The following is a 485-nucleotide window of genomic DNA, read 5'->3' on the forward strand; positions in this document are numbered from 1 at the left end:
TCAAAATTAGCTACGTTTCAACCGCAGATTTATTTATATGCATATATTTTTCAAGTATTTACCCACCCCTAAAAGACAGCAGGTGCTTTCACTTACCTGAAGTTGGCTGAAAAGTGGTTTGGTGTTACCTGAGGAGCAACTGAGCAACGGCTGCATGACTCGAATATTTACGGTTGCATAACTGGTGAAAGGAGGACATTGTAAGATGTTGCTCGGTCAATGTACATGGGAGTATTGGTATTAAAGTGTGATGAATAATAATAAGAAAAAAACAAATATGGGTTAACAGGGGATTCTACGATATTTAACTTTCTCTGTTAATGCATTTCTCCAAGGGAACAACCCCACATATTGATTTTATGTATTTAACGTTTTATGTTTTTAAATATGTCATAAAGAAACGTAAACTATATATCTACCGACCTCATCCTCATGCCACGCAGACGAAGAATATCTTAAATAACGAGGAAATTTTTAAGAGTGAT

This window comes from Penaeus monodon, chromosome 29, assembly GCF_015228065.2.
Source record: "Penaeus monodon isolate SGIC_2016 chromosome 29, NSTDA_Pmon_1, whole genome shotgun sequence".
NCBI classification, from domain to species: Eukaryota; Metazoa; Arthropoda; class Malacostraca; order Decapoda; family Penaeidae; genus Penaeus; species Penaeus monodon.